The sequence below is a fragment of the Strix aluco genome, chromosome 12 (genome assembly GCF_031877795.1).
Source record: "Strix aluco isolate bStrAlu1 chromosome 12, bStrAlu1.hap1, whole genome shotgun sequence".
Lineage (NCBI taxonomy): Eukaryota > Metazoa > Chordata > Aves > Strigiformes > Strigidae > Strix > Strix aluco.
Window position 1 is genome coordinate 18,584,513 of NC_133942.1, and position 15,089 is coordinate 18,599,601.

At 46.4% G+C, this 15,089-nt stretch overlaps 1 protein-coding gene across 6 annotated transcripts in view; it reads left to right on the forward strand.

Moving 5' to 3' along the window:
• The first annotated feature begins 6,528 nt into the window (after positions 1-6,528).
• The window catches only part of AKAP13 (A-kinase anchoring protein 13), a 224,372-nt gene continuing 215,811 nt past the window's right edge, over positions 6,529-15,089 (forward strand). For all 6 annotated transcript variants that reach the window (XM_074837772.1, XM_074837774.1, XM_074837775.1 and 3 more), the window contains exon 1: positions 6,529-6,741. The gene's annotated coding sequence lies outside the window, so the exon portion shown is untranslated. The remainder of the gene's footprint in view (positions 6,742-15,089) is intronic.

Here is a 15,089-nt window from a genome sequence, read left to right on the forward strand (position 1 = left end):
ATTACAGTGTGTCCACCTCACAGCATGTCCCTCACGCCTGCTGCAAATAGCCAGCCAAGCTCAGGCTTCCCCCAGCAGCCAGAGCTATTGCAACTGAAGGCAGAGAGGGGAAGGGAGAAATGATGCTGTTATGGTGTCTCTCCTGGTCTGGAATGTGGATAGAAGAGCATCCATAAGCCTGGTTTCTCCTCGAGAAGCTCCTTTGGCAGCGGGGACAACCGCCCTCCCAAATCCATGTGCTATTTGTATATATTTAGAATTAACTCTTCAGAGGAAGGGTAGAGGGAAGCAGTGTGATAATAAAAGCTGATGACCAGTGGCACCTCATGTGTCACAACATTATGCTTACCATGCTGAACCATACTTCATTGCTGCACACATGCACGACATCCAGTGAATGCCCGAGTCCCCATAGTTCCACCTGGCATTAGGATTTATGGCAGCATATCTTTGATTTTCTAGGACCCACATGGTTTACAGTGCATGGTGGAGCAGCTTCCTTTTCCCCTCTTGAGAACTGAAGTTATTTTAACCCACTGCCACAAGAGATCTGCACTTGTTAACAGGCCAACTGTTCGTGCTGCTGAGCAAAGATGTTCAATGGCCTTTTGTACTTTTCTCTGATTTGGAAGTCTGTTAAGCCGAGGAAAAGCACGGTGCATTTTGCTGACCCCTGTGCACATCAGCAATTCTGGTGCAGAAGTACTAGGACCATCTGGTGGGTGTTTGTCATCTTGCAGAGCTGGGCTGACTGGCAATGGGTACAGAACTTGTGTGCGAGAAAATGGGGCTTCGTGCACAAGGAGAGGAACTTGCTGGCTTTCTAGCACTGGAAATCTCAGTAAACGGAGTCTACTTTGTTCTCAAGATATGAAGCCAACTACCACAGTCTGCTACAGGTACATGTTGTAACAGAGAGGTGTTGGCAAAACAGCTGGTGGGCGGCTGATGATGGAAATCCAGAGCAGTTTTTAAAGCAGTTCATGTTCAGCCCACAGGTTTTGTGAATATGCCTGAAGTCGACAGTCCAAGATGTGAGCTCCTAGGCTGCACTTGGGTGTCTGTGAAACACTCATGTTCTCTGATCACCTTCCTGAGGAAGGCATCTCTTTTGATACTTCTTTTTGATTTGGCAGGTTCATGAACATCAATAGGAAAAGTTTGGGCAGGTATTTAATGCAAGGATATGAATGGGAGATGGTGTTTACGTGTTTGGATAAGCTGGAAATATTGGCTATCACCTATGGGCTAATGGTTCCCAGCACCTGGAGGACTCTCTCATATTCTGTAGCTTGGAAGGTCTCATCCAAGCCATACACACCTATAGAGAAGACCCGAATAGTGGACGTCAGAGATGGAGCATTCATGTCCTAGACAGAGAAAAAGATACCATTGCAAATCCACACTATAGATACAATTTTGGCCTTTTCACCCTTCACAATATTTGCAAGATTCAAGCAAATATTTCCAAGTGACCTAGACGCTGACAGTTTCTCTTACTGCCTCACACAAAAAGCAAATACACCCATCAGCTCTGGCATCTGTTCAAGAGAAGTCAGGGATGCCATATGTGTTCACATCCTGGCCACACGTGGTGATGGCAATAAATAATTGGTTACAAATGCATGTGTTGCTTTCTTGATTAGTTGCTTTACTGTGGGATCTGCTGTACTGATTAATTTTAATCTACTTTGTATGTTATTTAGATCTGAAATTGAGTAGAGTGCAGGGGATGAGGAAACTGCTCTAATTTTTAGGGAGTATACTGCGTTTGATTAATTTTATAGCCTGCATTGACTAAAAGCTTTTATCCTGGTCTGCTATCAATTTAACTCTCTGTGTTTGTCATTTTTTACTCCTGGGGTCCCACATAATTCAGTTTCATAAATTGATTTGATGGATGTTTTCTGATACTTCAATAAAGCCTTTTGGGATAGATTTGCCTATCTCTTGCTTTGCACGTAACTGGACAACAACCCTCACTGAAGACAGAAATAGAACAGTATTAAATTAAAAGGTCTATTGAAAAGAACAGGATGGCCAGAGCAGACGCCTGTTAACAGCGTCGTTTGACAAAGCATGAAGTATAAAGCCGAAGTGCAAGAGAAAACCCTCCCAGAAGGCTTAATGATAACAGTGTTTGCAGCCTGGGAGTCTCCTTTCACCCCTCCCTTTCTGCTCTATCCAGCATCTATCCGAGAGGGCTGAACGCAGAGCGAGTCTGCAGGTACGGCTCGAGGCTCTCTGCTGGGACAAGCAAACACTGTCAGATCTCCAAAGGGCTGGCAGAGGCAGTAAGAGGCTGTGTGAGTTATTATTGTTATAGTTACTATTATTTCTGAGCCCAGGCAGGAGGAGGGTAAAGGGGCTGAAATGTCACCTTCTTAGCAACACGCCTGCACACGCCTTATTCCTGCAGGATGGCAAAGCCAACTGTAGAGCTCTTCTCATTCTCCAGCTGCTTTTATTTCTTGTTTCTGAGTTAACTGCTTGGAAGTTGCACACACAGACCTAGCGAGGCAGCAGGTGCAGGTACAACATGGAGCTCACCAGATGATTTCTTTGGTCTTGAGAACATTTAAAGCAAATGTGATGTGAAATGTGATTATGTGAAATAAGATTATTATGCAGCTGCCAGCAGAGATGTTCCCTTTCCTGATTTCAGGTCCTTTAAACATTAGTAACTGGAAACTTTCAACCAGAAGAAAAAGACAGTACTTATATCAGGGCTTCCAATGATATATGTAAGGGAGAGTTTGGAGAGCTTGGTGTTAGCACAGCTTATTAGCACATGGAGGGGCCCCATGAGCTGCAAAAGAGGACCTGCTAGATGTGCCCCACCAATTGAGCAACTAACTAAAATGACATCTGCATGAGCAACTGATAAGCACTGCCTCCCAGAATTGAGAAATAATCAGAAAGAACAGTGATGAGCAGCTGAGGTATGCAGTGCTTGACATCTAGGTGCAAGCCTGTACCCCTTCTCCTCCCACCAAAGCCCCACAAACCTCCCACAGAGGGGCAGAAGAAGAACCCAGGGAACTTTCCTTGATTTCATTAATTTAATATTGCAGGTCATAAGTTTTTGTGTTTTGGTTTGGGTGGGTTTTATTGCAGTTCACCCATTCCAGGCTATCTCCTGTCCTAAGGGCAAACTCCAATGTCTGATGATTGTGACACACTAAGAACTTTTACATGCTACCCGAGATACATTGTTCATGGGAATGGGGAAACTTTTCCTGAAGGCTGCTCTCAGCCACAGTTCATAATCTTGCAGCAAAGACCGTACCGCTCACAGGACTTGAGAGATGACATTGGTAGAGTTTGAAGAAGGAAGATTATACTAAAATCTCTTCAGGTGTAGCTGCTGTTATCTCAGCTACCAGGCACCAAGCTTCAAACAAGTAGAAACACAAAGAAAATGTCGCACGCTGTTGTCAGCCACATTAATGCTCAGTGTCTCAGTTTTGTAGCTGCTTAAACATGATGAAAACAAATCTTTAATAGCTGCTGCTTCCATCATTACATTGCACTCTGTTTTCTATTCAGTTGCAAGGACAGCTAATTTCCAGCAAATGGGAACAATGCGCTCATATTGCTAATTCATGCCACTACACACAAATGTTCAGATTATGTTGTGCAGATCCAAATTCCAGTCTCATTCACGAGTGCAGCTCGCACTTAAATCCAGTTCCCTAGCAAGAAGTAGGGAGCCCTGCAGCAAAGCTTGTGACAAATTAAAACCTGAAAGAGGCAATGAAAGAACATCTGATATATTTCATTATTTTTATATAGTGTTTGAAAAGCAGACCTGGAAGTATGGCAAATGGTGAAACCCAGGGGAACCAGTGTCAGAGACGATTTGAAGGCAAATGATTTGTCAGGAGGCTGGTATCCACAAAGCTGCTGCACAAATTTCCCTTCATCTACTGCCTCTCTGTTTTGGTTTGTGGTTATATGTGGGTGCAGACAGGATATTTTGAGATAAAGAATTTGGGGGTGGATAACAATTTAAAGACAAAAGTAGAGGGCAGACTACATCTTCGGGAAGGGAGAGGTAAAAAGATATATTAAGTGCTGCTGAGAGTAGAGGCTGGGCACCTGAAGTAGCTGGTACAGCCTTTTCGTGGCAGATGCTCACTGGACTCTGGTCCTGGCGCATCACAAGCCCTCCCACAGGCAAGGGGGACCTGGACTCAGATCTAAACTGAGCCTCTGTCCGATCCCCTGGTAGTCTGGGGAGCTGTCCTGCCTACCTTTGCTAGTTCCTTTCCTAAATCACCACCAGCACCTGGCACCCTGGGGATATGTGAGCAGCTGCAGAAGCCCACTCTGGCAGGGAATATTTCTGATAGGAAAAATTATACTTTCTCTGCCTGTGTTTTGATTCACCCTCCTTGACTGAAAGGGCCGTAAAACCTTTGATGAATGGGGCCCATCAGTTGATCGTCCTGCTTTGGTGCTAAGGTGCTGCATCATCTTTCCTCAATATTTTCCATGTTAATTTCCTTGCCTCCTGGTTTAGATTATTATGACTACGGTAAATGCTCCTGGACAGCCTTGCTGGCAGATTACCTTTACACCCTGGTGCTGAAAAGACTCCCCAAAAGCATTTCCAAACTATTTGCAAGAGCGGCACATGTGACCCCATATGCATGGGCATGTATGCAGCTGGGTACTGACTCAGTCGGGAGGTTGAGCCCTCTCTTTGGGGCTTCTGACCCCCACAACATGGCTGAGGGGCCCCTACAGCAAGACCAGGGCTGTGTCAGCTCCAGGCAAGGCAGCAGAAGACAGACGTTGACTTGCCAGGCTGGAGTTGACAAGCAGAGAAGAAATGTTCCCTTGATGGACAACCAAGAGGGTAGAGCTAAAGATCTTGGTGTGTGTGTGTTATGGAAAATTTTAGGCATCTGTTATCTGTTACCATGCTACCTCGCTCATGATTGCCTCAGATGCGATGAGGTAGGTTGGGCTGGGCTGGGTTAGTCATTGTTTGGTCGGAGACTTGTAGGGGACAGAGTTTCTGCAAGAAGTGGCTTTTCACTAGATGGTGCTCTTTCCTGAGCCATCACTGTGCCTGATCGTTCTTCTTGAATCTGGGAACTTCCAAGTGGTCTGCCTCATAAAACCTTCTTATAGGGGTGGGAGGAAGGCAAATGAAAATGTGTTTCCAGTCTCTCTGCTCTCATACGCCATACCCTGTTGGAGCCACATAAGAAAAACTATTGCTTTACCACCTGGTTGAAAAGGGCATACGATGCTGGCTTCCAAAATGCCCACATTGCACAAGTGTTGAAAGCATTTTTGTTATTTCAGTTGTTTTAAACTGAATCAACTGTGCCTAGTTTGGAAGACAATGCCAAGTTCACACACAGGGTTTTCAGCAGAAAATCTTCTGCCGTGTACATAGTATTGTTATTTCTGTTCTACCTAGAGAGAACATGATGTACAGGAATTACCTGCAGCCTTTGCCCAGTGCTCTGGCCAGTGGCAAGATCTCTGGAAAATATTATAAAGTGTTTTTGGGGATGATTGTCTTGAGGTGAGGCTGCCGAGCTTCAGTGGGGTAGGACACACATGCTAAACTCAGTGTTGTTCCTGTCTTTATGGACATTATCACCTGGCCACGGCCAAGGCTAGTGGGATATACACGTGCGCAGTAGGTTAAGCCGAGTGGAAACGTTGGGCCACCACATGTACACATTTCCAAAGAGCTTCCAAGAAAAATTGTAACTGAAGGCAAGTCACCACCACAACAGATCATGCATCTTCATTCCCAGGGGCCTCCTCAAGCCCGGCCACACGCGGACCACAGGCCACATGAACTCGTTTGCTAATGGTGGGTTGCCATTTTCACCCTTTTTCCAGGGCAAGGGGTGGGAATGGTATGGGAGATGTTCCTCGATCAAACGTACACACCTCACACAACGGTAGAGGAACCGGGGAAGGATGGTGAGGAGCGGGACAAGGCCATGGGCTGGTGTGGTGGGGCTCGAGCTGAGCTGCTAGATTTTGTGGTAGGTACAGATGCGCAGCAGATCACATTCACGGCTGGACAGCTTGTGCCCTCAGCACCAGAAGAGGCTTTGGAACTGCCGGAGGTGGGAACACAAGAGGCACAACCCCAAGCAAAACAGACCCTTGAAGCTGCAGTTTGGTCTGTGGGAAGTATCCCCCTCAAATAAAAATAAACCCGCGGCACAATAAGTTGCCCGTGTCCTTTCACACCGGCGGCACCATATTCTAAACCAGTCGATGGGTGGGTGGACGCCCCACGGCAGCCGAGGACACCGGGGCCGGGCAGGCGGCAGGTGACGGGCGGGCAGGTGAGGGACCGGCGCTCCCCCGCACCGGGCTTCTCCTCCCAGCCGGCCTCGGCGGGGGCAGCGCAGCCCAAACTCTTCCCGAGCAAGTTTTCGACGGTGCCACCCTCCGCCATACCCCCACCCCCCCACACCCCCGCCCCGGCCCGCTCCCCGGGGGCGGCCCCGCTCCGCGCGGCCCCGCGGCGGCGCATGCGGGCTGGCGGGAAGGGCGCGGGCGCGGGGGCGGGCACGGCGGCGGCCGCGCTGCTCTCAGGTTGCAACCCGCAGCCCCCGGCCCTCCTTCCTGCCCGCCTCCCCGGGCGGAGAGCACCCGGCCCGGCCGCCTCTTCCCCCCTCCCCGTCCCCTTCCCTCTCCCTTCCCTTCCCTCCCGGCCCCGCTGCCAGGGGCGAAGCCGCCCGCCGGGCCCCCGCGGTGAGTCTGCCCCGCCGGAGTTGGGCGAAGGGGGGTGTGCGTGTGGGGGGGAAAGTTTGGGGAAGGGGCCAGCGGGGCGGGGGGGGTGGTCTCTGCCCCGGGGGGGGGGTGAGGGAGCCCCCCTCCCCTTCCCGCGTCCTCTCACGCTTCCCCCGCCCTTCCTCCTCCTCTTCCTCGGGGCTTTTTCTCCGCGCAACTTCGCGTGGAGCCGCTCCGGACGGCCTCTCTCCTTCGCGTGTCTTTATTCCTTTTCGTTTTATTGTTATTACTGTTTGGTTTTAAATTATTTTACGTTTTTTCTCGCGCGGCTGCTCCCCGCCGCTATTGTCTGCGGGCCGGCGGCGGGCCGGGGCCGGGCGCGGTCCCCCCGCTGCTGGGGGGGGGGGCGGGCGGGGAGGGTGCCCCGAGTGTGTGCCCGGGCACACCCCCCCCAGCACCCCAACACCCCCCAACACACTCCCGCCCACCCTGCCCCCCCGCCTCCCTCCACTTCCTCGCTATTATTGATATCCTGATCTGAAAAAGAAACAAACCAACCCAAACCCTTCCAGCCTCGTTGACGCAACTTTGGATCTCAATTTATTGTAAAGAAAGTAATCTGGGCTTTATATCCGAGTCTCCGAAGCAACAGACTGGTGTTGGTTTTCCTCACCTTCGGGTCTCAGTGGGCCTTTGAAGTTACTCAGAGGGTCGTCGCCGTGGGGCCTGTTTTATGCATTCGCTCTTTTGCTTGAGAATACAATTATTATGTTTTTTCCTTCTCGAGCCGAGACACTCTTCTTTTGAAGCAAATGCGGGAGCTTCTGGATGAGGATTGTGAAAGGGTAGTTGTTTCTTAACCTGTAAATTGTCGGGGTTTATTAATCCACCTTCTGTGACTGTGTTATCCCTGCAAGTCATATAAAGGAGTTGGGATTAGTAGAGATCAATTTTGCTGACCTCTGTAATTGGTTCTGCTCCAGTGTCCTTTATGGGGCTTCACGTTAGCTGGAGCTCAGAAGTGGAAAAAAGTGATTTTTAAAAGTTTTTTTTTTTGAAGAGTGTGCTGTACCGATTCTGTTGTGGATGATCAGATAGAGACTCGATAAAGGGATTAGAAATGCTGTACTCCTGTAGGACAGTTGGTCGCTGTGGTGTTCTCTGTAATCTTTGTCAGCCGTAAAACTTTAGGTACTCATGGAGATATGCGATGCAGTAGAAATATGTAAAGCATGTAGCTTCAGAGCTGAGTTTAGACAGTTGGTCTGAGATCCGTGAATGTCTTGTGTGCTGGCAGTTTTGGCTAATGTAATCTAATCAGTTTCAAAGGGCCAAGCTACATTACTTCTGTTTGTGGTGAGAGTCTTCAGCTTAAAATCAGTCCCTTGCTGGGTGTGTTTTTCATGTTTCGCACACCCTTGCTGAGCTATTGTGGAATTGCAGAGGTGAACCAAGTTCCACATAGTTCCTTAAAGGTAAGGTACTAATGATTCATTTATTACTGTGTTAGAGGAGGTGTATTTTTATACATAGATACCTTAGTAGTGGGAGTAGATTGATGTTAACCTCATAACATCCGTGCCTGTGGATAGAAGCTGCTGTCTGAAGTGGAGGAGCATTAGCTCAGAAGGCTCTTGCTGTGCTTTGGGCCACTCTGGTCCAGGCTCTGACCTTCCATGGTGACAATGTGTTGCTTGGCCACTCAGGGTTGGGTGTTTGTTTTTTACAAGCCTGATAGCAGGTTAAGGGTGCGTTAGGCAAGGTGGGGATCATCTGGGCAGGTGTTGTCCCTTGGCATGAGGTCAGGCATGTACCTGTCTTCCGCGTTCATGGGTTGAGCCTAATATGTCTCTTGTCTGGCCTTCCAGCACTGCCTGGTGCTGGGCAGACAGGCTAGCCTGGGGCTGTTGCTAGAAGAGCATGGGTGTTGAGTTCTGCAAGGCAGACAGGTTTTGTAGGTAGCCTGAATGACAAGTCTCCTGCAGGTAGCATGGATGTGCTGCGTTGCGTGACGGCGTTCCAGCCAGCATCTCCTGCCCGGCTCCAGCCACCAAGGGATGGCCGGCATAGCCTGAGAGGTGAGGACACGGCGTGTTCGCAGTAACAGAGTCCAGCCAGGGACTGCAGCCGGAGAGAAAGGCAGGAGCTCGATGTTCCTGATTTACAGCTTCGCAGCATCAAAGGAGGAGAATGTAGTTAAGAAGTCAAAGCTTCTCATAGAAACAGAGCTCTGCCAGGTACTGTCTGATGATGGATGTTTTTAAACACAGCCTATATAGGGAAGCTTTGAGACTCGGGTTTATGCAGAACTCGCTACTAATCTCTCAGCAGGATATGCTCCTGAGTAAGCTGTGTTCTGGTCTAGGGTATGCTCCTGTGCTAAGAGGTGGATTAAGTACTGTTAAAGGAATCTGGTTATTCTATCCAAGGCATGAATTAAGGCAGCGGTCAATAAATTATACTAGAGGAAAACAACACTGGTAGGTTTATTGGTGGTGTGCACATGCTCCTGTGTTACAAAGACAGTGGGTGCTTTCATATAATTTTCTGCTGGCATAATAAGTTTTAATAGAGAACTACTTAACAAAAAAAATCGTTAGTAGAAGCTGTCATGCCTGCTGTACCTATTTCTTTTCCACTCTGTTTCCAGGACACCAACGTATCACTTTTGTCTGCCTGGTATTTGGTGGTGATCCACTGGCCTATGAAACAGTCCTTGAAGCAGCTTGGAAGCTTTTCTACTTACTGCTGTAGCTGGTTATCTCTGCAATCTGCTTGAGCGCTATTAAATGTTATTTCTATAAGGGTTCCCCACACAGGTGATAAATAGCCTGAAGTAAACTAAACTATGTACCTGGTTAGTATGGAGGAACTATTTGGTTTTGGTTTTGCTCCACTGGTGGAAGGCAGTGTTAGGAACTTAAAAACTTGAGCAAAAAGCTAGAAAGTCCAGGAGGCTGTAAGGGCATGATATGCCCTCCCTGAGTGATGATGCCCCTGTGTTTTACCAGCCTCCTGGGATTTGGCAGTTTCTGTGGTTTCCAGCCGGGGGATAACATAAGCAGCATCCTATTTACAGACACACGAAAGGCTGGATGTGGAAAGCTGGGATGGGAAGCACCTTGCAGCCTGCAGCTTGTGATTTCTGGGTGCTGCTCGACGCCAAGTGCTCATGTGTGTGCTTGCTTGCATTGATCACCTGTAGGATAGATAAAGGTAATGAATGACTTTCTGAAGCAACTGGTGGCTTTGGGTGTAGATACAGTTCTTCTTTGCTGCTGTGGGGTTTGCCATGGGGGATATAATCCAGTTGGGAGCCTAGTTCAGGGCTGGCATGTACCACCTGAACAGTCACTTCCAGGAAGCACTGCATTTTTTCAAAATCAGAACTTATTGTTAGGGTGTTAGATGCAATGAGATTTTTATGAATAGCTTAGTCATGGTTCACTTTTTTTCTCCTCTAAAACAGCTGTCAACAGTCTTGCTGTGAGGAGGGAATTGACCACTCCTTGTACTGAGTGAATAGTCAAACACTTCAGTCGTGGTGTTGCAGCCTGGCATTGCACTTCTTAGTTACTTTTGGAAACAAAGCTGGGGATGTGGCATAATGTCATCTTTTTATTTTATTTTTTTTTTTTAAACCTGCCTTTCTCCCTTGCAAATGACCTTTATGCAGATCTGGAAGGCAAAGCCCATCACTGAGAGTTAGCCGGTTAGTTACTTTGGTTAGTGATAAGGAAATATAATGGCAGCGCTCCAGGGAAAGCAGCTATGCCAGGAACTTGTTGCTGCAGTCAAGCTATACAGATCTTTTTCAAGAAGATATATCTTTATATATTTATGGCCCTTTGTCACGGAAACAGGGTGACTCCTCTATTGATGTCTACATGACGAATATGCTGCGACGCCACAAATCTTGTAAACAGTTTAATGCCCTTCCAGAGACAGCTGGTAGAAGCATGCAATAGGTAAAACTTTTTTAGTGTCATCCTAAACTCTGACTTTAATTTTGTGATCTCTTTTGTGCATTGGTGTAAGCAGCCTCTTCCAGTTCACCAACTGGACCATGCTGGGATTTGTGGGTCTGTTCAGCAAACCAGACTGGGAAATGGATTCCAGTTAAGAACACACGATTTTTTTTTCCTGTACAGTTTGTACCTTGGATTAGTTCAGCAAAGGAGTTCATTCTTTACCTGGATCAGTTTCTCAACTCACATCTCTGTGGTCTCATGAGCAGCTGTTGTGGCAAAAGCTCCAGTGCTTCCACCAGGAGAAATGCTCCTGGAGCTTCACCCTTGGAAGTGCTTTTCCAATTACAAAGGCAGCATTTGACTGTGGTGCCCGTCCCTGTTTTATAGCATGTGAAGACGACCAGGGAGATAGATGTGTTTCTAAGATAAGCCAGTGAGTTAGAAGTCATATTGTTGCCTTTTTAAGTTCTCTAAGACTCCAATTATTTCTATCTAGACTGAAGATATATCTTCTCTGCAAAAATAAGCCGTGCCATTTTTATAATATCTTTTTAAAAATTTTCTTTATAACCATTTTAGGTATGCTTCCAAGTTGTTGAGGAACAGTGAAAGAAAGTGTAATCACAAATATTTTTAAGTAGTCAACAGTCCTTAAAAAGTATGCAGTGTGATACCTTGCAAAAAGTAAGCTTTAATTCTGTTGTAGCTGTAATGGATTGCATGTTGTGACATGGTCAGGCAGTCTAACAAGACTACTTTATATATATATTTAAAAAAACCCTAAAAATCAGATGCTGAAGAGTTTATTGGGTGATTTTTATTATGGATGAGAAAAAGCTAAATTCCTTGTTGGCATAGCAGTGTAGTTCTCACAGTTCAAATGCCGACCTGTAACAAAGGCACGTTGGGAACTTCTCAAGTATTGTGCTTGGGGTTGGAGTAAGTGTAAGGGAAAAATACCCCTCAAAATACTGTCAGCACCTCCTACAGCACTTGTGTTGAGGGCTTGAAATACAGTATATTCCAAGCATGTTTTGCATGTGAGGTTGGGTTTGGTGCCCATGGGCAGCCTCCTGCAGGGTTTCTCGCCGCTGCAAGGACTGCTGCTGGTGTGCACCCTGTGGGCTTCCACGGTTCGTAGAGGATTTGGATTTTGGCCTTGGCTGCAACATCCAGAATGGTGGTGTTTCATGGGTTAACTTGTAATGCTGTAGCAGGGGTTCATTTGGCAAAGTTAATCCTTATTGACCACTTGTATTTTCTTTGAATCTCATTTCCCTTCATAATGACCAGGAATTCAGTTTTATATTTCTTCAAAATGATCCAGTCTCTTCATTCAAAATTTTTTTTGGTGATTCCGTAAGTTGTTTACAAGAAATTATTTTCCCATCTGGTTGCTCTTGTCTTTCCAAAACAGGTGATAATTTTTTAATTAGTAGCTGTAGCAACTGAACTGTCAGTTTTCTTGTATGTTTGATCCTTGCATGAGGTTGTCTTTTGATTTCCTTGTAAATCATGGGATGGCAGTTGATCAGTCATATTGGTGAGTTGGATCCTGCGTAGTTGCTCTTAGGTACTATTTAAAATATATAAGCACAGGTAGTTGCAACTGATTCATTACATCTTAGTTTCAAGGACCTGTGAAATTTCCTAACAGATTATGCAAAATGTTTATCATTTGCCAGAGTAGCTTCTGACTGTTTCTAGTCTGTTGGTGTATTTTTTTTACTTCATTCAGGTGGCTAGAGTAAACTTAACATTACATTTGCAAAATACGTGGTGAGCTATCTCCTCAAACTGTTGTTTAATGTGAGATGTTATTTACAGTGTGACAGCACCGCTGAGATTAGCCTGATCCAGTGTAAAAGGAAGGATTTAAGGATTTTCTTCTTTAGCAGCTACTCCAAGTTTTATTTCTGAGTGGGAGGGAAAATAAAATAAGTGACGAATTACTTATTTAAATATAAGGCTGAATTTTGGTGAGACTTTTTCTCCATGAGCATGATTTAAGGTGGTCATTTTAAAGCAGAAGGGTGTATGTCATTTGATGATGATGTTCAAAACTTTGTGTTGAGAGAAACTACCCAGTGTGTCATATTTGAATCCCCTGTGCTTTTTATCACCCATGACTAATGCAAATTGGAGCAGTAAGTTATGTTAAAACCTGTGACGTACTTTGTAGCTTCATCTAAATTGTATCTGAGGTTTCTGGCAAAATTACTTGGGAAAGTAAATCTCTTTCCCAACGTGTCTCTGCCCCCAGTGGTGTAACTGCTCTGTGAGTCTGAATGCTGCAGTTAATAAAACCATTACAAACAAGGGTTTTGGCACGGAGCGGCTGTTCTAAACCGGACTGTCTTCAGACTCAAACCACTGACTCACCCTTTTTTTTTCCATGGATTAACACACCTGGCATGTCACGCTCAGATGCTGGCTGACTCGTTGTGTTCTTGCAGGTATCCTTGTTTTCAGTGTAGGGAAGACCAAAGGGGGTGTGCGAATCTGCACAGCGACCTCCTGCAGGAGATAAAAACCCCGTAGTGGAAGTTGATGCTGAGGATGGGTTTGTCCAAAGGCTCCATTCTCTGTGTCTCTGATGCTGGGCTGCAGGAGGGATGCTGCTCTGCTCCTGCCACATTTTAGGGGAGCACAGAGCTGCTGCTTGTGTGAAGTCCCTCCCTTCGGTGCAACCATATGAAAAGCTGTGCTGGGTCAGGCCATGGTTTGTCCAGCCTTGTTTCCTGCCCCACAGCATTGGTTGTGGTTCACTGGGGAGGTACAAGAGCAAGGCAAATGGTCCACACTGGTGTCCGTGGGCACGGTGGGTTCAATACCAGGATGTGTGGCACATTTGGCTTCCCGGCATGTGCGGATCTCAACACCCAGCTGAATCTTGGAAGCTGCTGTCAATAGGAAGAGAGGGAAAATAGGGGATGCCGAGGCGTAAGATTGCTGAAGAATGAGAGTCTTGCTCACTTTATTCACTGGTTTCCCTCCTGAGTTTCCTCTGGGATGCTGAAGCCTTCGGTCCCATAATAGCAGTGGGACAATGAATGCTCGGATGGAGGAAGCAGGTGTTAAAGTAAGAGGAGGAGAAATGATTTATTTTTTTGGGGGGTAGGGGAGACAGGATGGCCAGATATGACCCTTAGACAAAGCAATTTCTTTTGTCACGTGAGCTGGTGCACAGCACGCTTCCTAATTGCTAAACCCACAAGTAAGATGGCAGCGAAACTGGGACTTGCTCTCTTTTTTTGAGTTAATGTTGCTTAGTGAGTCAGCTGAGGAGTGAGGCTTACGTGATGTATCTCTGATGTTACGTGATGAATTTTGTTGTTCTTTTGTTCCCTGCTACCATAAATCTTTCACTGTAGCAACAAGGCTGCAGTACTGATGGCACTGGTCATCTTAAAGTCTGCACTTTGTACTTGGGGAGTGCTGGTTTTTAATTGTTTTAAAACCAACTGAAGATGAATGAGTTTATGTGTGACTTAGATTAAAACAGTTTCCGTAGTCTGATCTGAAGGTCTTTGAGTTGGTGCAGAGGATGATTCTGGAGATAAAACACGCTGGTTCATGTGCTATGTAGCAGATGTGTTTGCATCTGTAGTAGAAAGACTTCCCATCTGAGGAGTACTTCATTTCAGTGGGGTTTCCAGCCTGTGCAGGAGTTTCTCTTGAACATGGGAGTCAGTTTTTCCATTGCTAAGTGGTTTGCAGCTGCTCCACCCATTTTTATGATGAGTGATCATCATCTAAGAGCGCAGTGGAACACAAGAGGTGGCGAGCAAAGCTTTCATTGCATTAAATGTGAATGTTTATAGTTTCTCTTCTTGCAGCTGCAAAAAGGTAGGTTGTCTCTGCTGAGTAGAGAAATAAAGACTAAACCCCTTTTTGTATGTGCTGTCATAAAAGAAAGTTTGGTGTAATGAATATTTATTTCACAAGGTCCAGGTGACTCTTTACACTTTTGTGTGATGCAAGGCGAAATGTTGCTGCAAATGTTTCTAACTGCAGGTTTTTCTATATTAAGTAGTGCAGTTGCCAAACTGAAAATAGATACATGTCATCTTCAGGTCTGTCGTGGGAGGATGCTGGGGGTTACGTTAGTACCCGCCGTGCGGCTGCGTTTGTGTGCTGGTGGCTCCATGGAGCTCCACTGACTTGGGCACGGGAGTGTGAATCTGCTTTTGTAATGGGGGCTTGGGAGTCTCCAAAATCTGGAGCTCCCTTTCTGCCCTGGCCAGGGCTGCTAATTAATTTTTTGACTGAGTCTTTTGGTACGGTAGCCTGAAGAAGGGTTCATGTAGCATGGAGGCTGAGATTTGAGCACTTAACTAGGTTAAAAGTACATTCTTGAGTGGGTGTCTTGCTAGTCTTCTCAGTAAGATGCTGGAG